Source organism: Mchenga conophoros, linkage group LG11, assembly GCF_057382185.1.
Source record: "Mchenga conophoros isolate Kocher_MC1m ecotype Shallow Benthic linkage group LG11, M_conophoros_male_GT1.1, whole genome shotgun sequence".
Taxonomy (NCBI): Eukaryota; Metazoa; Chordata; class Actinopteri; order Cichliformes; family Cichlidae; genus Mchenga; species Mchenga conophoros.
This window is the reverse complement of record NC_140536.1, coordinates 34,073,641-34,095,861: the sequence shown is the minus strand read 5'-3', so window position 1 is coordinate 34,095,861 and position 22,221 is coordinate 34,073,641.

The window sequence follows — 22,221 nt, the reverse complement described above, 5'->3', positions numbered from 1 at the left end:
AGCGCCCACTTACATTTTTTTTCTAGAATAAAGATAAAGTAATTTTATAATTCTTGATGTGTAAGTACAATCATGTAAGTTAAAAAAACACTTTCTCTAAATGAGAGTGCAGGTGTGCATGAAACGTCATACACACTGCACCTGCTGCACGATGGCATGTGCATGGACTCACACCAGTCACTACAACAATGTCAATACTTTATATAGAGCGATGCAAGAAGTAGTTACTTGTGCATTATGATATCGAACATAACATGAAGACATATAAAGCTTATGTTCAACAGACAACTGAAAAAAATACTAATTAATATCCAAGTTTTAGGACTCATTTCTGCAACTCTATAAAGATGTGGTAGTTTCCTACTTTGTTTTTTAATCTATTAATCATGAAACCATGGTGACCTATTGAAGTGCTGATTTGATTTTAACACTATTTCATTGTTTTTGGAGTCATAAGTCATTACATTTAATGGGAAGATGGAGTGCTAAGTTATCAGATAACATTAATAGCCTTCATTAGCAAGCTGCATCCATAAACTGTGTGGGTGCATGCCACAAAGACAGACATCTGCTAATTAGTAATAAGCAACATGCAAATGAAATGCTTTTATGTGACTCACCAAGACTGACGCACAGCCATCTTGGGCAAGCTGTTAAGAGCACAGCAGGACATAATATTAATTATTAAAATTGCTTCAAAAGGCACCAACACACACAACAAACAAAAAAAACTCCTGGATCGAGAGTCCAGTTCGCAGATCCAGGTTAGCTGTGCTTAACCCCGGAGAACCAATGGGGTCAGAGCCGACCCCATTGGTTTTCTAGGGAAACCATGGGGTCAAATTTGACCCCATGGGTTCTCCAGGGTTAAGTTTAGCAGGCAGCTAACTGCTACAGCCAGTATTAGGGTTAGCTTCCACTCAAAGCAGCCAAACACCTAACAATGCAAACTTTAATTCTTTATGCAGTTTAAAGAGGTGAGGTATAAAATAAACATACCCAGAACAGTTCAATAGCAAGATAAAATCTTGCTATTGAAATAAAACAGCTTTTGTACCAGTAACAACATTTTGTTTTTCTGCTGTAAAGTCGATAATTATAATATTGACATCTATCAAGAAGGATTCATTTTTGGAGCCAAACTCAATGGCAAGAGTTGTTTTAAACTTTATTGCCCAGTCATTGAGGTTGACACATGATCTAAAAGCACACACATATCAGCACTCAAGAGTTAAAATGTACCAGACTTTTTGGAAATTTTGTAAAATACCAACAACAACAAAATTTGCTGGTGGGGGCAATTGTGGCTCAAGAGTTGGGAGTTCGCCTTGTAATCGGAAGGTTGCCGGTTTGAGCCCCGGCTTGGACAGTCTCGGTCGTTGTGTCCTTGGGCAAGACGCTTCACCCGTTGCCTACTGGTGGTGGTCAGAGGGCCCGGTGGCGCCAGTGTCCGGCAGCCTCGCCTCTGTCAGTGCGCCCCAGGGTGGCTGTGGCTACAATGTAGCTTGCCATCACCAGTGTGTGAATGGGTGGATGACAGGTTGTGTAAAGTGCTTTGGGGTCCTCAGGGACTAGAAAAGCACTATACAAATACAGGCCATTTACCATTTTAAATATCCAGAGATTTTTCTCTGGGTTTTAGTTGCCTCATATCTGTCTAATGTTAAATAGGCCATTGTGTGCTAACATGTTTACCATGGCAACTTAATAAGGTGATAACATGTTGATGCTATGTTTACAGCTTGTTTGTTTTGACCCGCGAGTGAAAGAATGAATTAATGCAGGATTACCAGGATAAAAATGTTTGGCTGATGTAAAGCAGCAAAAAACATTATTTATTCTGACTTCCATTAACGTCAGACCTTATCAAATCAAAGACAGTGGGAAGGGATTTCTTTCTCTCACACTGACTGGCTCAGCAGTGCTCATTGCTGCCATGGGTGGCTAATTTATTTTAATCACAAGCTGAGTGCACTGCGCTTTTTTTCACTTCTTGTTTTTTCTCTCCAAGTTCCAAGGAAGATTAGCTACCACCTGGAGAGTTTGTATTTTTGTAACTGTTAGGATTCTCAGCACCTCCCATGTGCTGTGTTTATTTTAAGTTTGAATTTTCATTTAAAAAGGATATGAGGCGTTGCAGTAACGTAGGTAGACAGGCCATTAGTTAAAAACACACATGCATGCAGCAGGTCAGTAATTAGATTTTTTCCATATCCTTAGATCTATTGTTTTCTTTTTTTGGATGATTTGGACTAATGGTACAGAAAGCTCAAAAGTAGTGCTTTCAGTTTTCAATTTTACAAACAGCTAAGATTCAAAGACTTCACTTTGTATCTATTTCAGCATTATTATTCACATGGAGCATATATGATTTTGAAACATTTTGCCTTGCTTCTAATGATGTCTCCACTCTGAAGTCCCAAAAGTCTGATTTCCTGACTTCCTAGTATTCTGCATATATGTCACACTTAGGTGTTTATGATCGTCAAACAAATATTAGACAAAGATAATCTGAGTAAATGTACAATGGAATTTTTAAATGATGATTTCGGTGTTTAAGGGATAAAGGTTATCCAAACATACCTGGTAATCGCCCCTCTTGCTAAATCATGAATTAACTGTTATTTACCACATTTTTTTGTGATTACTGGCAGACCTGTTGAATCAAGAAATCACTTAACTACAACCAACATCATGCCATGAGCCAAAGAAACACTGGAGAAACAAACATCTATGACATTAACTACAGGGAGTGCAGAATTATTAGGCAAATTAGTATTTTGTCCACATCATCCTCTTCATGCATGTTGTCTTACTCCAAGCTGTATAGGCTCGAAAGTCTACTACCAATTAAGCATATTAGGTGATGTGCATCTCTGTAATGAGAAGGGGTGTAGTCTAATGACATCAACACCCTATATCAGGTGTGCATAATTATTAGGCAACTTCCTTTCCTTTGGCAAAATGGGTCAAAAGAAGGACTTGACAGGCTCAGAAAAGTCAAAAATAGTGAGATATCTTGCAGAGGAATGCAGCAGTCTCAAAATTGCAAAGCTTCTGAAGCGTGATCATCGAACAATCAAGCGTTTCATTCAAAATAGTCAACAGGGTCGCAAGAAGCATGTGGAAAAACCAAGGCGCAAAATAACTGCCCATGAACTGAGAAAAGTCAAGCGTGCAGCTGCCAAGATGCCACTTGCCACCAGTTTGGCCATATTTCAGAGCTGCAACATCACTGGAGTGCCCAAAAGCACAAGGTGTGCAATACTCAGAGACATGGCCAAGGTAAGAAAGGCTGAAAGACGACCACCACTGAACAAGACACACAAGCTGAAACGTCAAGACTGGGCCAAGAAATATCTCAAGACTGGTTTTTCTAAGGTTTTATGGACTGATGAAATGAGAGTGGACCAGATGGATGGGCCCGTGGCTGGATTGGTAAAGGGCAGAGAGCTCCAGTCCGACTCAGACGCCAGCAAGGTGGAGGTGGAGTACTGGTTTGGGCTGGTATCATCAAAGATGAGCTTGTGGGGCCTTTTCGGGTTGAGGATGGAGTCAAGCTCAACTCCCAGTCCTACTGCCAGTTTCTGGAAGACACCTTCTTCAAGCAGTGGTACAGGAAGAAGTCTGCATCCTTCAAGAAAAACATGATTTTCATGCAGGACAATGCTCCATCACACGCGTCCAAGTACTCCACAGCGTGGCTGGCAAGAAAGGGTATAAAAGAAGAAAAACTAATGACATGGCCTCCTTGTTCACCTGATCTGAACCCCATTGAGAGCCTGTGGTCCATCATCAAATGTGAGATTTACAAGGAGGGAAAACAGTACACCTCTCTGAACAGTGTCTGGGAGGCTGTGGTTGCTGCTGCATGCAATGTTGATGGTGAACAGATCAAAACACTGACAGAATCCATGGATGGCAGGCTTTTGAGTGTCCTTGCAAAGAAAGGTGGCTATATTGGTCGCTGATTTGTTTTTGTTTTGTTTTTGAATGTCAGAAATGTATATTTGTGAATGTGGAGATGTTATATTGGTTTCACTGGTAAAAATAAATAATTGAAATGGGTATATATTTGTTTTTTGTTAAGTTGCCTAATAATTATGCACAGTAATAGTCACCTGCACACACAGATATCCCCCTAAAATAGCTAAAACTAAAAACAAACTAAAAACTACTTCCAAAAACATTCATCTTTGATATTAATGAGTTTTTTGGGTTCATTGAGAACATGGTTGTTGTTCAATAATAAAATTATTCCTCAAAAATACAACTTGCCTAATAATTCTGCACTCCCTGTAACATCTAACAGTATTGAAGCTTCCCAGGAGTGACCGACCTACCAAAAGTACCCAAAGAGCACATCAGTGGCTTACCAGGAGGTCACAAAAGAACCTAGAGCAACATTAAAGAACCGCAGACTTCACATGGTTCACGTAAGGTCAGAGTTCATGATTCAACAAAAAGAAAGAGACTGGGCCAAAATTGCATCAAAATGACATCAATGGGAGAGTTTAAGGAGAAAACCACTACTGACCAAAAGCAACCTAAAGGGTCGTCTCACATTTGCCAAAAAAACATGTGGAAAATATCCTGTTGACAAGACAAAAGTTTAACTTTCCAGAAGGTTTGATTCCTGTTATATCTGGCGTAAAAGTAACACAACATTTTGGAACATCATACTACCAGTATAATATGATGGTGTGATGGTCTGGGGCTGTTTTGCTGCCTCATCACTTGAAAGACTTGCCGTGGTCAATGGAACCACAAATTCTGCTGTCTACCAAAACATCTTGAAAGAGAATGTCTGGCCATCCATTTGTGACCTCAAGCTGAAGCACACTTGGGTTCTGCAGCAGGACAATGATCCAAAACACACCAGCAAGTCCACCTTTGAATGACTTAGGAAAAACAAAATGAAGACTTTGGAGTGACCTAGTCAAAGTCCTAACCAGAATCCAATTGAGATGCTGTGGCATGACCTTAAACAGGTGGATCACACTCAAAAACCCTAAATTACAACTATTCTGCCAAGATAATGAGGGCCAGAATTGCTCCACAGTGGTGTTAAAGACGCATTGCCAGTTATCGCAAATGCTTGATTGCAGTCATTGCTGCAATCAAGGGTTACCCAACCAAACGTGGGTTTAGGAGACAATCACTTTTTCAAACAGAGACATGAAGGTTTGGATTTTCCTAATCATTTAGAAACTGCATTTGGTGTTTACTTGTGTTATCTTTGTTTAATATTTAAATTTGTTTGATGATTTGAAACATTTAAGCGTGCCAAACATATGAATCTATCCATCCATTCTGTTCCATGTATTCTTTTCAGGGTTGTGAGGAGGCACTGGAGCCCATCCCAGCTGTCGTAGACCATTCTCATTCTCATTCACAGATATTTAATTTCCAAGTGGGAGAAAGCCAAAGTACCCAGAGAGAACCCACATAAACACTGGGGGAACATGCAAACTCACACAGAAAGACCCTAGCCTGATGGTGGGATTGAACTCAGGACAATGTTGCTGTAAGGCAACAGTGATAACCACTGTGCTGCTCCTCAAACATATAAGAACACAGGAAAGCAGGAAGAGACAAAGACTTTTTCCCACCACTGTATTTCCTGTTATTCAGGTTTCTCTAATCACCTGCTTTAATTGCAGGCTGTTTATTTTTGTTATGTTAAAGAAATCACTGCCGTGAGGCAACAGTATCACAGTTACTTATGTGCATTGAGTAGCCAGACTGATTATTGTTTGTCTTTCTCGCTCTCCTCTTTTTCCTCTTTTGTTTTCTCTCAAATACCTACACACTCATTCCTAGAAAGTCATTCTGTTGCATTTCTCTCACTTCTCTCTTGTTTTCCTTTCACTTAGTCACTCTCTCGATTACTTTTTTCATGATTTGTCTTCTTCTTCTTCTCCCCTTCTCTCTCTCTCTCTGGCTGGTTGTAATCAGACTCAACAGGAGATAATATGAGGCTGCTGCTCTGCTGCTTTCCTCTTTACTCTCCACACACAAAAAAAAACCCCACACAGGGTCTCTAGAAATGAAACACAGGAACAAAATAATCTATAGATTACTCTACCCACAGTCAAATATAAAAAAAGACTCACTGTGACATATAGAAGGTGCAATCAGAAAGTTCCAGGTCTCCACCTATACAATAGAAAACCTGCCGGATTTAAGTTTGTTCCCTTCAAGGTCGTCTCCTTGTGTATTGTTGGACCACTTCCAGCACTGCTGGTATTTTTAGATCTCTCACCGGACTTTGCATTGCAGCGGTACCTCTGCAGAGCACCTTAGAACTGAAATTCATTTTAGAGAAATGGCTGTAGTTGCAGGGAACCAAAAATCTACAGTTGGTCCTGAGGGGTCCTTCCAAGGCCAGATGAGATATATATATATAAAAAAAAAACCACCCAGCATGCTCCTGCGGGCGGTTTATCCTTCAAGCTCGGGTCCTCTACCAGAGGCCTGGGAGCTTGAGGGTCCTGCGCAGTATCTTAGCTGTTCCCAGGACTGCGCTCTTCTGGACAGAGCTCTCCGATGTTGTTCCCGGGATCTGCTGGAGCCACTCGCCTAGCTTGGGAGTCACCGCACCTAGTGCTCCGATTACCACGCGGACCACCGTCACCTTCACCCTCCACATCCTCTCGAGCTCTTCTCTGAGCCCTTGGTATTTCTCCAGCTTCTCGTGTTCCTTCTTTCAGATGTTGCTGTCATTCGGAACCGCTACATCGATCACTACGGCCGTCTTCTTCTGTTTGTCTACCACCACTATGTCCGGTTGGTTAGCCACCACCATTTTGTCCGTCTGTATCTGGAAGTCCCACAGGATCTTAGCTCGGTCATTCTCCACCACCCTTGGGGGCATCTCCCATTTTGACCTCGGGACTTCCAGATTATACTCGGCACAGATGTTCCTGTACACTATGCCGGCCACTTGGTTATGGCGTTCCATGTATGCCTTGCCTGCTAGCATCTTGCACCCTGCTGTTATGTGCTGGATTGTCTCTGGGGCATCTTTACATAGCCTGCACCTGGGGTCTTGCCTGGTGTGATAGACCCCAGCCTCTATGGATCTTGTACTAAGCTGCAGAGCGGAAAACTAAAAGTGGAAAACTAAGGCTCCTTTTGGAGGCAGACCATGACAATATTTCAAGTAAAAGTCCCTTTGAGGTCAGGGGTTGAAATTGGACTTTTTAACCCTATATTTCCACTGTTTTTGAACCCTGTTAACTTATTACATACACAAAGGACTGAAAAAGTGCATTAAAGGCCTGCTGAAAACCACAACCAAATAGTTTTACTGCTACTGCTACTCCTGCTACTTTGAATATCAGTATCAGTTTCAAACCTCCACCAATTTAAAGTCTGTGATGTAGAACAACAGAAACAAGCATCAATAATTTGACTGTTGTATCTATTTTATGATGATTCAGTTGAGAAAACTTCAAAAATTGCCTTTTGGGTAAGCTTTCAAGAGTCATATCATCATGGTGGTAGGTGGACAGTCAAAACAAGTTATATGAAATGCCTCCCTTTTATCTGCACTTTGATATCAGATTCATCATCTAGTTTTGATTTCTTAAGTGACAAAATAACCATGGTAATGTTGATGTTAATGCTGATAATTTAAATTTTGAGGGGGTTAGTTAAGAACTTTTTCAGATTTGGTTGATTTTATACTTCGGATGATCCACTTGTGAGCATCAGTTGTGTTGATGTAAGGTTTAATAGAAGCTTGTGGTTTAGGTTAAAATGTGCCCATTAAGTATGTAAAGATTATTTATTAAGCGCTTTTCACAGACAGTCACAAAAAGAGTATTAACCCCGAGCACTGAAAGGAATGCTCAATTAATATATCTATATTAACTTAAAGTTAATGAAATCCTGTTTTAACTGAGCCCATAAACTCATACGGAAAGCATTTACTGAGGTCACACATCAAGGGAGCTGAGGGTCATTTTCTCAAAGACTTCTCTACAACTGAAAGTGTTTGTACAACCCGAGGAGTCACCTCTTGGTGCCATTAGAAAGAAAAGAACTTTAAGGTTCTTCTTGGCTCCACTTTTCACACCCAGAGGCTACACCCATCTTTCACATACAGTCTGGCTTAAATGTGCCACAGAGGGGATCCGACCGAGTGTCCATACGACAAGCTGTGAGAAAGCTTGATCTTACGATTGCACAGCACCGACACCAGACACCCTGTGCTTATTTCTGAGATGCCAGCAGCTTAAATAAAACTGGAGTATCTGACCCTGTGGACCTGAGAACAGGCTCTGCTCCGTTTACTACAGCCTAACCTACAAACACTCATATGTATCATTTTTACAGCCTTTTTTCTGCAGTCCAGGTGTGCTACTGTAAGGCACACACATGCATACACACATACACAGGTGTCCAAAAGAACTGTCATCACACACAGACCAAAATATACATAAACAACATGTAGTCAAACTCCGTGTAACATTCAGTTTGGTTGAAGTTCTACTTTAGCAGCAGCATAAAAGGCCCTGTTAGGTGATGAGAAATCTCTTCTAAACAACAGTAAGTCCTGTCAAACAAAGTGTCTAGCTTTTCAAACTTTGCCTTGCATTTCTGGTGTGGTTCAAACGAAATCATCAGTGCACCCTACAGGCTGAGGGCTGGGGTAAAATTTAACATGTGATTGCTGCTTTCCATGTTTTTTGGTGTTTTCTGTTTTTTTTTTTTGTTACTGTCATAAAATGTTGTAGATTTGTCTGTTGTAGGGTTTTTGTCAGCAGCCCCTCATAGGGGAAGTGGCAACAGACTGTTACACCAAAAATGAAAAACGGTTCTGAGACATCTGTTCTCAACCCAAGATTAATTTTACACCACAATGTCAACAACTTACTTTACACTGCCTCAGGCAAATTAACCTTCCACTTGTTTGTGTTAGACTACACAGATGAGCCAAGCTCATTTGGAAGCTGGGAAAAGAGAAAAAGGTTGGCGCATCTGACATCTGACTCATGGGTCCTGCTTTTACACCTGATGTCAATGTGTAAAAGAGTTAGGCAGGGCTTTCCAACACTAACAAACACGACTGTTCCCAGGCTGAGGCGAGCTTTGTGAATGAACATTGTTTGCTTTTAATTCGCTTTCTGCTGCTACTTATAGCTTTGCTGCCTGTGTTAGTGGAATAAGGTGGGACTCATCTTCCTTTTTTCTTGCTAGTGTGTAAAAATGTACATGATGCAGTTACACCTTAGTGATATCACAATGGAAGCCAGAGCTTAGTCTCACCTAATTGGAGATGTGATCTGCAAAACAACTTAATTTGCACCTCTGTTATTAGTTTCACAAGTTGCCTTAATTCTGATCTGTGAAGCATGTCAGCATTAAGAAAGAGAACTGCTGATTGCAGTTTGAGCAAACAAAATGACTCATTCATGCATGTCATAGGGCTCTGAGTAATATTTCATCATTCTTCAGATACTGTTAGCTCTTTGAGTGGCCTTTATTGTTGTTGTTGTTATCGCTCTCAAAGATATTTTGTTTTAAACTGCTTTTATTTGTTTTTAAATGTTTGTACCTCTGTACCTCTCTGAGCTTCTTCATCCATACATACCTTCCCGGTCCCTCAGGTTGGCAGACCAGCTCCTCCTGAGTGTGCCCAGGACTAATCGTAAGCTCAGAGGGGATCGGGCGTTTGCTGTGGCAGCACCAAAATTGTGGAATGAGTTGCCTTTACATGCTAGACAGGCACCTTCCTTATCTGTTTTTAAATCACGTCTTAAAACATATTTATTTACCTTGGCTTTTAGCACAGCAGGACTTGTTGACGTCTCTTAATATATTTTCTTATTAATTATATTATTTTTAATTTTAAGATATTTTATATGTAATTTAAACTGTTTCCTCTCTGTTTTATATTTGTAGCACTTTGGTCAACATTGTTGGATGTAAAGTGCGTTATAAATAAAGATGCTATGCTATGCTATATTACCAATGAGTATCCTTCTATACCTGTGTACCTGCACACATACACAAATGTTCCCTCCAGCAGAAGTCACTAGAGTTTTAAGACTATTACTGATATCTGGTGATATCAGCCAATATTTTCTTTTCTTTTAGATGCAGATTTCCCCAAAATTTGTAAACAAATTTTACACATTTTTTACTTGTTTATGATGTGGCCAAATTATTTTCCTTCCACACAGGTGAGGTAAGACATGACACTAATGTAAGATGAAATTAGCAGATAATTATTGGGGGGGGGAGTGTGCTTCAGTGCTTGTGCTGCTTTATTTCTCTCTATACGCTACTTTTAGTAGCGTCAGCCAATTTAACACAGGATACGTCAAGGACACCATGCTACCAGAAAATTAACACGGAAGTGACGGACAAGTTAAGCGACTCATGTTGTAACTGACGTCAGACTCCGGAGATTTTGGCGGAAAATTAAAGCGAATGGTAGTTTAGAATTGAACAAATTCCTTTAAGCTTCAGTATTACCAAATGCACTTATCAATTGTCTTATAACTAACAATATTGTCTAAATCATCTCCAACACCCGGGAGAACAATGGGGAGAGTTTAGAGGCTCTCCAAGATTACATCGATCAGTGCTTCCAGGATCTCGTAATGAAGAAGGCTCAGAGTGCATCTTCCCCGGCCAAATCTGAGACGCAGTCGTCGAAAAGATGTGGCCCGGCAGATTCCCCCGGCACAACATCGCCAGCCGGCAAAGATATTGCCGGCTGGCAATTGACTGGAGTCAATTGACAAACGATTGTCCAGTTTCGATGCAAGGCTGTCCTTGGTGGAGATTCTTCACCGGGAATTTAAATCCTTGCGAGAATCCCTGGAGTTCAGCCAGCAGCAGGTGGAAATGCCCGCTGCTGAAAATGGCTCTTAGGTGACGGTTTCCTCGTGGCTGCGTGCAGCGGGGCTAGGGGAGGGTCTGTGCTGATGGATGGGGCTTACTGACCTGGTAGCCTGGCTGACCCTGGGTGGGTCCGGGACGGGCGTGGGGTTCTGGGGGTGCTCCATCTCTGGGCTGGGGCCCTGGCTGGGCCTTGGGGGCTTGGGTCCTGGTTGGTGTGTTGCCGGGGTTGTGGGCGGTGGGTGTATGGGGGCCCAGCCCTGGCGCAGGGTGCCGCCAGTGCATCGAGCCACCTGGGGGGCTCTTCAACTGGTGCGCTCATACTCACGGGTATACACACGGGTGCTCACACACAAACTACACCCTTTTTGGCTGCTACCTCAAAGCAAAGTGCGCTGTCAACCTTACGTGCTGCACAATAATGTTTAATATTTAGTATTTACTGTGATATTCCCATAGATCATCATGATGTTGTTTATTATGTTGCTCTTTTTTTTCTTCTGCTTGTTTTCTCTTTTTTCTTTCTCAACAGGTGATCCAGGTGATTGATATATGTATTTATTCTGCTTATTTTGTTGTTTTTTGTTGTTTGCCTTTTAACACCTTTCCTCTTCCCCGCTGTTTTTCTTTCCCTCTTCCTTTCTCCCCTTTCTTTTCCCCAGTCAAGTCTGTCCCGTATTTAGCAAGTGAAAATAAAATAAAATGAACAATAAAAGGTGAATCAAATAGACCATAAAAAAAGCAGATAATTAGTGGTAAATGACAGGCAGGTAAATCATATTACTTGCCATTTAAATGCTCCAAAACACAAAAAACATATCACAAACGTGTTACAGAGTTGTTGACACCTATCAAAGTGCCCTTAACATTAAGCTTTAACAAAATCCAGATGGGAAGTTTGGTTTTTTTAAAGGCTGCAAACATGTTTTTTAGTGGTTCTAATTTGATTGACTCACTGTCAGAGACAACCTTCAGTGGTCAATCCTGGTAGCGCAGGAACCTATATTTGTGTTGTCTACATTATCCAGCTCCAGAGGTTGCTTGGTATTGACTTTATAAAATACTTTGTGACTGCTGCTACGGTAATATGTTTCACTTACTTGCCTCACTAAACTCATGTGGAAACAATTTTTTGAGCTGTAAAAACATGCCAGCAAAGACAAACTGTATATACATGTGCATGTTTGCACGCATGTGGCTGTGTGTTTGAGCATGGACTTCATACTGTATACAAGAAGCATGCTTATTTACACCTGTGCTTCCTCACAGATGTGTCGTGTTTGTATGGCTTCACAGCTAAAGTTCAAATGTTCCCTGCGGTCTGAGCAGGACCGTACCAGTGTGTACGTGTGTGACTATGCATGTCATAGTGTAAGTGTGGCTTCTTATTCCCAGACATGCTTAACCTCTGCCTGGTTTTGGCTCTGCTCTGGCACACACAGACACACAAACGCAGACTGGCCCACTGTAACGCTGCTGCTGCTGAAGGTCAGACGGCATTGACCGCTCCTGAGCTCCGGCTGCCAGTATCGACTACAAATGAGACACTTTCCTTGATCAAAGCGATATCTGCCCACACACACCCACACACACACTATCTATCCAGACAGACAGACGGTTGGTGACATCATCAGCTGCCTCTTCAAGAGTGAAAAATAAATAAATAAAAACAGAATCAAATATAATAAATGTTCTCGAGTGCTGTGAGAGATTCCTCCCTGCAGTCACTGCCTTCAGGCTCTACTGCTGCAGCCATTTTGCACAGCACATATGTTTTCAATTAATCCTGAATTCCCTTTCTCCCCGTCCGCCCCCCCCACCATCTCCCTGATCCCCCTGCTGAGCCCAGTTACAGAAAATAAGTGTATTCTGTATCTGAAGCTGCTGCTCTCCCTTTCTGTTCGTCTTTGCCCTCCCCTGCCTTCTATCTTCCACCCCTTTAAGCATGTCATCCACAACCGCACGCTGGCTGTGGAGAATGTGTTTTTTAACCTTGACTCGCAGGTGTCGGTGGCAGAATGGGGCATTATTTGTCACCATAAATAGCAGTTAAGCAGCGGCAGCAGCCCTGCAGGAAAAGCCCCAGTGCGCCGCATGCGAGTGCAGCCTGGGATACTTCATTAATCTTGCTGTCAGTTCCGTGACGCTTTTCATTAGTCATAAGGGTATCTGATCAACAGGCGCACTCTCGACGTTTCAAAGCCGTCCACCAACAGCCAAGAGAGGAGTGAGGGAGAAGCTGTAGAAACAGAAAGGAGAGAAATGAGACCTCAACTGAATCAAAGGAGGACTTCTGATTGTGTTGGCCTCAAACAAATCAAAGTCTTGTGGGGAATAGACTCATGTGGCGCCACAGAGAAACCGACCGACTCTTAAATAGAAACATTTTGCCATACACTGAGTTAGTAAGTGAATATTTCGGCCAAGAGCTTAAATCCATGTGTGTGTTATTTGTTATAATTTGTTTGGGCCATTTGTTCTAAAACTCTATTTATTTTAGCAGAAACAATCCATGTCTTGAGATTTTCATGACATCAGACGTTGTTTTTGGTGCTATTTAAGGTCAGCACTCTTTCACCGAAAGCCAGATTTGCATTTATTATATTTATTAGTTTTTTACTTTGTGCTGATGCAGGCCCTTAGTTCATCCACCATCTGAAACAAGCAGTTTTAGCTTCTGTTTGTTTAAGACCAGCTTAAAGTGCTTGGAAATACACCATATAAAATAGACCGAATTGAACATGGGGAACTTTTTTAAATCATGCTGCAATAAAAACCTAAAACGTTAACATTGGGTACACGATGTCCCAGAGTAAGCATCCTTTGATTAGGATGTGCAGGATGTTGAAATCAAGGGTCAGTGTTCTTTCTGTTTCTTGTTTTGTGAATCTCTGAATCCTCCGTGCTGACAGTCACAGTATCCACGCAGTACTCTGTAAGGCAAGGCAAGTTTATTTGTATAGCACAATTCAACAACAAGGTGATTCAAAGTGCTTTACAGAGACATTAGAAACAAGAACAAATAAAAAGCATGATTTAAAATTGATTAAAACAAGCAAATAAACTAACTAACTAATTAACAAACAAACAAACAAACAAACAAACAAACAAACAAACAAAACAGTATATAAAATCAAAACAGATAAAATCAGAACAGTAGATAAAATCAGTAGTTAAATGTAAGTTTTGAAATTTAAGCTTAAAGTGTGGATTTGGTGCTTTATTCAAATGCAGCTGAGAACAGGTGAGTCTTCAACCTGGATTTAAATAAACTGAGTGTTTCAGCTGATCTGAGGCTTTCTGGGAGTTTGTTCCAGATATAAGGAGCATAAAAGCTGAATGCAGCTTCTCCGTGTCTGGTTCTGACTCTGGGAACTGATAAAAGACCGGATCCAGATGACCTGAGGGATCTGGATGGTTCATACTGGGTCAGGAGGTCATTGATGTATTTTGGTCCTAAACCATTCAGAGCTTTATAGGCCAGCATCAGAACTTTAAAGTCTATCCTCTGACGGACAGGCAGCCAGTGTAAGGACCTCAGAGCTGGACTGATGTGGTCCACTTTTTTGGTCTTAGTGAGGACTCGAGCAGCAGAGTTCTGAATGAGCTGTAGTTGTCTGACTGATTTTTTAGGTAGACCTGTAAAGATGCTGTTACAGTAATCAAGCCTACTAAAGATGAATGCATGGACTAGTTTTTCCAGGTCCTGTTGAGACATCAGATCTTTTATCCTTGATATATTCTTGAGGTGATAGTAAGCTGACTTTGTTATTGTCTTAATGTGTTTTTCTAAGTTTAGGTCTGCATCCATCACTACACCCAAATTTCTCGCCTGGTTTGTGGTTTTTAGATGTATAGATTGAAGTTCTCTGGTGACCTGTAATCGTTTTTCTTTGGCGCCAAAGACTATTACCTCAGTTTTGTTTTTGTTTAGCTGGAGAAAATTGTGGCACAACCAGTCATTGATTTCCTCAATGCATTTACCAAGAGCCTGTACAGGGCCTCGGTCTCCTGGTGACATTGTGATATATATTTGTGTGTCATCTGCATAGCTGTGATAGTTTATTTTGTTGTTGTTTATAATCTGTGCCAGTGGGAGCATGTAGATGTTAAACAGAAGGGGTCCCAAGATGGAACCTTGGGGAACTCCACATGTGATACTTGTCTGCTCAGATGTGAAGTTACCTATTGATACAAAGTATTTCCTGTTTTCTACGTATGTTTTGAACCAGTTTAGTACAGTTCCTGAAAGACCTGTCCAGTTCTCCAGTCGTTTGAGTAATATGTTGTGGTCAACTGTATCAAATGCTGCACTGAGATCCAGTAAAACTAGGACTGACATTTTTCCACTGTCTGTATTCAGACATATGTCATTAAACACTTTGGTCAGAGCGGTTTCAGTGCTGTGGTTCTGTCTAAAACCTGACTGGAAGGCATCGTAGCAATTATTCTGTTTTAAGAAGTAACTGAGCTGTTGAGAAACTGCTTTTTCAATGATCTTACTTAAAAACGGGAGATTTGAGATCGGCCTGTAGTTGTTCATTTGTGTCTTGTCAAGATTGTCCTTTTTCAGTATAGGTTTGATTACAGCAGTTTTTAGTGATTCTGGAAACACACCTGATAATAAAGAAAAGTTGACGATCTGTAACAGGTCTGACTCTAAAGTCTTTGAGACCTTTTTGAAAAAACTTGTTGGCAGGACATCTAAACAGCAGGAGGAGGAGTTCAGTTTACCTAAGATGTCCTCCAGGTCTTTGCTGTTAATAGGTTGAAACTGTTTCATGGTGTTTAAACAGTTTTTTGGTGGACACAGTACATATCCTGGATCTGCTGTTGATGTACCAATTGCTTGTCTAATTTTTTGGATTTTTTCAGTGAAGAATTTGGCAAAGTCATTGCAGGCCATGGTCGAATGAAGTTCAGCTGCCACTGACACAGGAGGGTTTGTTAGCCTGTCAACTGTAGAAAATAAGACCTGAGCATTATGGCTGTTTTTAGTGATGATGTCAGAGAAGTAGGACCTCCTTGCATTCCTCAGTTGTAAATTATAATTGTGAAGTTTCTCTTTATAAATGTCATAATGAACCTGGAGGTTTGTTTTTCTCCATCTGCGCTCAGCTTTCCTACACTCTCTTTTTTCTTTTTTCACCAGTGTGGAGTTTCTCCATGGAGACTTTTTCCTTCCAGAGATAACCTTCACCTTAATGGGAGCAATAGTGTCCATTACATTTAACATGTTAGCATTGAAGCTATTGACGAGCTCATTGACTGACCCTCTGGGCAGGTCAGGTGTTAATGGGAAGACCTGGTTAAAAATTGCACTACTGTGTTCAGTTATACACCGTTTTGTGATCACTGTTGTTGATATATTTGTGTGGGCTGAGATTTTACTTTCAAAGAAAACACAGTAATGATCAGACAGGCCCACATCAGACACAGTAACCTTTGAAATGCTCAGGCCTTTGGAGATCAGTAGGTCAAGAGTGTGTCTTCTATTATGTGTGGCCTCTGTTACATGCTGAGTCAGCCCAAAGTTGCCCAGAGTGTTACTCAGGTCTTTAGTCCCTTTGTCCTGAGGGTTGTCCACATGGATGTTAAAATCCCCAGCAATAATTACACAGTCAAAATCAACACAGATCACAGACAGCAGTTCACTGAGGTCATTAAAAAAGTCTGTGCAGTATTTGGGAGGCCTGTAAACATTAAGAAACACAACTTTGGATGGGGCCTTCAGCTGTAAAACCACATATTCAAAAGACTGAAAACTTCCAGGAGATAGCTGCTTACATTGAAATGATTCATTAAATAAGACAGCAACCCCTCCTCCTCTCCTGCTCACCCTGGCCTCACTGATAAAACTGTAGTTAGGAGGGGTCGTCTCGATGAGAACAGCTCCACTGTTACTTTGGTCCAACCAAGTTTCAGTTAAAAACATAAAATCAAGGCTGTGCTCAGTGATTAAATCATTAATTAAAAATGTTTTCCCAGCTAGAGATCTAATGTTTAATAAAGCCAACTTAAGTGTTTTAGAGGTATTACTTGTCCCCTCGTGTTTGGGAGCAGTCTGTGGCACACAAGGTATGTTTACTATGTTTAAAGATCTTTTAGAGTGCAGCTCTCTGTGTTTTGACCAGGCCACATGTCTCCTGTCACCTAAAAGTACAGAAATTTTAAAACCTTCTAGTAAACAGGGTCCCAGCTTCTCCTGGGAAAAGTCATCACTGCCATAATCCTCACAGCCCGGACCCTTCACACATCACGCATCAGACTGCGGAGACAGGGCATGAAGAGGAACTAAGGGGGGCGAGGCTGGGCAATGTGACTTCGATTGCTCTGTTGAGGGTGGGGCTCGATGGCGAACCTTTGGCCGCTCTGGTGGGGGGTTTATGGGGGACAAAAAGGGATTGGGACGGGGGGTAGATCTGAGCCCAGCATTGACCCGCTCCATCATCTCCTCAGTGAATTTCAGGTGTGGGGAGGAGGGAGAAAGGGAGGGGGAGGAGGGTGATGGCCTGTCAGGGGTTTGGGGGACTGGGGAAGGTCGTGGTCCCTTGTCCTGGTCGTTGGTGTTGTTGAGAGAGTTGGAGGCAAATAGGGACCCCTCTTCTTGCCTTAGATGTCTCTCCTTTCTGAGGCTCTTCCTCAGATGCCATGGATGTCTCTCCTTTCTGAGGCTCTTCCCGGGTGGGGGCAAATGGAGCTCCTCCTCAAGGTTTCTGCTGGGCTTTGTCTGTTCTTGGAGTACTGTTTGTTCCTCTTTATGAGATAACTCCTCGTTTATCTCAGCCTTGGCACCAAGCACGGATGGATGACGTATGGAATAAAACAAGTTGGAGGTGAACAGTTTCACCCCTGACTTGTTAAAATTAAATCCATTTGCTTTGAACAGATGCCTGCGTTCCCAAAAAATATTAAAGTTGTCGATAAAGTGCACTGAGTGGTCAGCACATGCTGATATAAGCCATTTATTCAGTGTAAACAACCTGCTGAATCTCTCGTCTCCTCCTCTGACCGGCGGTACAGGTCCACTGATGAATACAGCTGCATTCAGAGAGTTTACAGTATTTAATAATCCAGTAAAGTCCCGTTTCAGAACCTCCGACTGTTGTTTGGACACATCGTTTGACCCTGTATGCAGAACAATGTTTGTCACAGTTGGATATTCATCTGCAATTTGAAGAATTCTCTCCTTCAGGTTGTTGACCATATCGTTAGGAAAGCAGAGGACTTTAGTGTTCTTACCGCACATCCTTTGTACATCCTTTACGGCAGAGTCACCCACAATCAGAGTTTCAGGCCTAGCCTTTAGCTTTCCCTGTGGCCTTTCACTTTTCAACAGATTTTCAGACCTTATTTCGCTGCTTTTAGATGGATGGTTGTCCGATATAGATCCAGGGTCCTTTGATAGTGGAGCAAATCTGTTCTGCAGTTTCACATTCAGTTGTTTTGGAGGTTTGTTGTTAACCTTCCTATTCACGGTTGTCCAGTCCTGTTTCCTCCCGTATATAGGGGTAGAAGAGCTTCTCTGTCTCGTAGGAAGTGAAGGCCAGTCGGTTTCAGAGATTTCAGCTCGCTGTGCCCTGCCTGTGATACGTCCTCCCCCTTCCAGGAGACATGATTTATGTCTTGGTTTTGCACCAAGACAGTCTAAGGGGGGATTATCACTTGAGGATTTATAATAATGCACAGAGTCTACTTTCTTGGTCATGTTATCTGTGCTCCTTAGCTGTGTACTAGCTTGCTCATCGCCATTGTTTTGAATCAAAGGCAAGGTTGTTTCATTTCCACACAGTCCATTTACCTCCACGTTTACTTCTAAGCGATGAATTTTTGTCTCCAGTACTGCAATCTTCTGCAGGAGGCTGTGGTAGTCATCTGTGGAGAGGGAAGGCATCTTGTTGCTAGTTAGCCTAGCGGTTAGCACCTTTCCAGGCTATTGAGGCTGCTCGGTGCCCAGACGCTGTAATCAGGCTTCAGCTGTGTCTAGGCCACAGACACACGGAGCGCTGAGGACAAGGTAACCATAAAATGTTGCTGTTTCTGTTAAGAACACTCTAGTCCTAATGATCTACAAGTGTCCAGAAGTTATCGCAGGTAAGCTCACACGGAAAAAAGGGAAAAAATCAGCATAAAAATCAATAAAAATCAATATAAGAAGCAAAGCATTCAAGAGCAAAGAGATGAAGCGTCCACACTCACAAAGGGGAGCCTAGTAACTACACTACACTATCTGTTTCCAATTACTTCAATTGTTAAAAGTGTGGGGTTGGTTGTGGAGGATTTTGAAAGGCGTTGCAAGGACCCTTTGATCTTCTCTGCTGAGAAATGTGAAGGCAAAAAAAAAAAAATACATGGAATCAACAGTTTGGCAAGCGGTCGAGCATTAGAGAGTATGCAGACGCAGCATTTTCAGTCTGATTACCTGAAGCCCCATTTCTTTTCCATTTCCAATCTTACAGCAACCGTAAGTGTTGCCGCTGCAGTTTCACGTGTCATTTTATTCCTTAACTGCTGCAGGCTGACATCCATCGAAACCGTCTCTCAGAGGAGAAAAACAGCACATACCTTCGGTCAATACCTCATATAATATTGATGACATCCTCAAAAATACAATTATTCAGAGCAAAGAAGCCTTTGTGTGACTCATTGCTGTAACTGGAAGCAGTTTTGTGCTTTACTCTCATGCCAGGTTCCCTTCAAAGCATGGCCACTTGTTTTAGATGGTGTATATCAAATTCCAAAATAAAAGCTCCTCCAACTGTTTTGGTTAGCCCCTGCAGGTACGAGCAGTTGTCTCCTCGCTGTTTGCTGCTCACATAATGATGTAAAACACATGGGGAGGAAATGGTGGGAAACCAGATTCAATCCCAGCAGGCTTAGTGGGAGGGACGCAGGCCGCAATGCCTTCAGCGCACATGTCGGTGGGTTACACACAAGCCGCATTTGACATGGTGCAGTTTTATGTAGCTGTGCAGTTCATAAACCCTCTATCACAGTCATACGCTGTCAGCGTAATACTCGGTCTGCAAACTAGTGCTGGAGTCGACGTGAGCCAGAGCGTTCTCATCTGGAGTTGAGTTTCCACGAGTGCAGTCATGACATTTCTCTCCGTGAATGACTCATAATCGCTCCAAATAAAAATGAAACGCTTCAGCTCATTAATTTTTGTTTTATTTTTTTCAGCTCTCCGTTGTCATGACATTTCAGGTCAGAGCTCTCGATAGGTGTGGCGGCAAAATGGATGTTGCAGATTGTTACAACATATTGCATTACACTGACTTGTCGGGGTGGATGAGTTGACACAAATATTCATCGTGCCTTTGCTGTGTGAGAATAGGAGCTGAATCCTGACACAAATGCAAAAGTATTTTTTTACTCTGCCTTTATACCCGAGTCAGGTCGTGTGACGATAGCAGTAAATGGATAAATCATCCCCCTTTTTTTTAATTAAAAATTGTCCAGTTTGTTTTGGGGCATATTTCTGTGTGTTTTTGAAATACAAAGTATGATTCCCTGCATATAATTTGTGTCTTTACATTTTTAAGTGCAGTATCTGTTATGAGAGTTCCTCCTTCCTTCACATTGTGTATTTTAGATTGAGGGTTGTCGGCCGTTAAACTGTCATTTTGAATTGTTGTATGGTTGTTGTTTGTTATCAAAGTGTGTACATTTTTAGAGAACTTAAGGAAACACAAGAAAAGCTTTAAGAAAGTTTAAAACGATACTTACTATAATTAATCTACTTTAAGAGCACAACCAACACTTAACTTCCGTATCAGTATAATAACATTCTTTTATAATAACAATAATCAGTGACAGCGCTACACTACAGGTAAATGTCTGGGTGTTTGCATTAAATACAATGCACACTCAGTAGTTCTGAGTCATTTTTCCATTAAATGGCCCAATAATTTTAGGTATACCCAAGTTTGTCGCTTTCCACACCCATATCTCATTTAAATCTTTTCTACACAGAATACATCAACACCAAGGTTATTTATTTAAAACTAAGGCTTTTGGATGTCAGATAAAAAAATTAATTGATTGTGATTTCTTGATAATCACAAATGTGGAAATGATGCTGCAGATAGTCAGCTTAAAATATGCCAAAACATTATTGGTAGTCTGGCATTCCTCCTGGGATTTCACTCTTTCCGTGTTGGTACTCTTTTCCCATGGCCATGACTTCTTATTGCCATGCTCTGGTACTGTTCTGACTTCCAATCCATTTTCTACCCATGACTACCTTAAACTCACTACTTAACCCAGGAATTCACCGAGTGTGTCTCTGTTACATTGTGTCTTACACTCAGAGTGTCTCTGAGTGGAGCATTTAGTCAGCACTTGGTCTTGACCAAAATTACTGCCCTAATCATCTGCTGTATGCACATCAAATGTTTAATTCTTTTTCCTTTTAATCAGCTTGAGTAAAGAGTTACTTCTGAGCCTGGTCAAATCACAAGTGTGGTCTTGAGTGGGTACAATCAGCTAGGGGTGGGCGGTATAAACGTTATACAGTAGAAACGATATGGATTTGGCCAATGGTAGAGATTTTGACTATACCTCTCTACCACGATAGGGAATGTTGATGATGTCATCAACCTGTGCCCGTTTTGGTCAAAAGCTATCAAGCGGCTGCAAGCAATATCATCTGCAAATTATGCTGGGCAACAGTAATAGCGAAGAGACGAAGCACGTTTGGAATATGAGTAAAAGTCAAAAACTGCGCTTCCTACACTTCCGTACCATTGATTCATTAATGTTGAACTCTCTCGCAGCTGCTCTATTCCCATGTTGTTGCAGTATATTAATGACTAACCTCGTATTGTGGATGGATTGTCTCAGTTTTTCTCCTGACTGACATTTTGGTCTGTTTACAATTTCATTTGTCCCTAACCATCAGGAACCCTCACGCTAAATACTATCGAGGGGGGAAAAGTTAGCGTTCATCCTCCAGCTTCACTGTTTATTTTATGCTAACATATTGCTAGCAATCACGTAGCACATCATTATATACAAGCTAGTCCAACTTCAGCAACCCTAAAAATGTCACTGCTGTTTAGTTTTCATGATCTTAATTTGTTCCCTTAATTGTTCACTCCTCTCAGGAAGACTCATGCTGTGTGTGCAGTGATGAGAAAGAAGAAAAAGAAGGTGGAATAAAATAGTTGAGCAAAAGCTCTGAATACATAAATAGAGCAGGCGGAAATAGTCTTCGCTTGGTTCTAGTTGAATGCTTTTATCAGTCTGCAGGAGACTTCTATTACACTGAATGTTTTGGTAGTGAACCCTTCATTTAAAGGCCTAATCTTCTCCAAAGATTCCTTATCAGACAATATATGATTCGCCCTCCCTTGACAAGCT